The sequence below is a fragment of the Ochotona princeps genome, chromosome 3 (assembly GCF_030435755.1).
Source record: "Ochotona princeps isolate mOchPri1 chromosome 3, mOchPri1.hap1, whole genome shotgun sequence".
NCBI lineage: Eukaryota > Metazoa > Chordata > Mammalia > Lagomorpha > Ochotonidae > Ochotona > Ochotona princeps.
The window spans coordinates 38,470,253-38,471,606 of record NC_080834.1 but is presented as its reverse complement, the minus strand read 5'-3'; positions in this window follow the sequence as shown (position 1 = coordinate 38,471,606).

The window sequence follows — 1,354 nt, the reverse complement described above, 5'->3', positions numbered from 1 at the left end:
TTGCTTTATTATTTGTAAGATTTTAAGTTGCATTGACTTTTGTTTCAGCCTTGCCAATGAAACCATACTATTTTAGAACACAGAAGCTGGCAGCAGAACGTAACTGCATCCTTCTACTGTCTTACAGTGTGCATGGCGTGGGACATAGGCCCCACTGCCTACTTGCTCCTGTGCAGACTGTCAGCTGACTCAACGCAGAGCCAGGCTTCTGGGTCTATAACTGGTACCAAGGATTCCTTACTGCCAGCATGCCAGAGCCTAAGGACTGTCTGTACTCACTCAAATCATATAGTATTTGTCTCATTCTTGAGTCTTCCTAAGATTTTTTGATGAGGACCCAGTGTGATGGCTCAGTGGCTAAAACCTTGCCCTGCACGTCATTTCACGCCCGGCTATCTGCTCCACTTCCCATCCAGGTGTGTGTAGCCTGGGAAAACATAGGGTGACCCTGCACCCAAGTGGGAGACCTAGAAGATTCTGGCTGCAGACTTTGGATCAGCTCAGTTCCAACTATTGTGGCCACTAGAGAGTGAAACAGTGGACAGAAGATCTTTCTGTCTTATCTCTGTAAGGCTGGCGTTCTGAAAAAATAAATCAAACTTTTCTTAATGCACCTTTGGTGCAGCAGTAGTCAGAAAGACTCCATCAGCCATATTATAAATTTCCTTTTAGGGCCAGGTGTGGTAGGCAAATGGCTAAGTCCTTGCCTTGCAAGCACCAGCATCCCATACAGGCACGTTTGTGTCCCAGCTGCTCCACTTCCCATCCAGCTCCCTGCTTGTGGCCTGGGAAAGCAGTCAAGGACAACCCAAAGCCTTGGGACCCTGCACGCTCATGGGAGACCCAGAAGAATCTCCTGGCTCCTGGCTTCAGATCGGCTTAGCTCAGGCCCTTGCAGCCACTTGGGGAGTCAATCAGCAGATGGAAGATCTTTCTGTATGTCCTCTGTAAATCTTTCTGATAAAAATCTTTTTTTAAAAATAATTTCAAACATAATTCAGGGACCTTGTATTAGTAACAAATACTGTATGCATGTCTACTGAATCATTGATACGTTGTCCTTTAGTTTTCCAACAGATTTGAGAGGATCTGTGTAATTCATTTGTATATTTCTAGATATATTTCTTTTGATGATTTTTACATAGTTGATTAGGGTGCCAAGGGTCGAGGGCTAGAAGGGAGGAGATAAGGGGAGAAGCCACACCCGGCCTCCCATCCACCTGTTGTCATCCCAGGGTCCCTGAAGTGGAGCATGTTCCAAGTGTCCTGCTCAAGTGATTTTGATAGTTCAACAGTTCTGAATTGCTGTCGATCCCTCCACTCCAATCACAGGGAAATCTCTCCAGACTCTAGT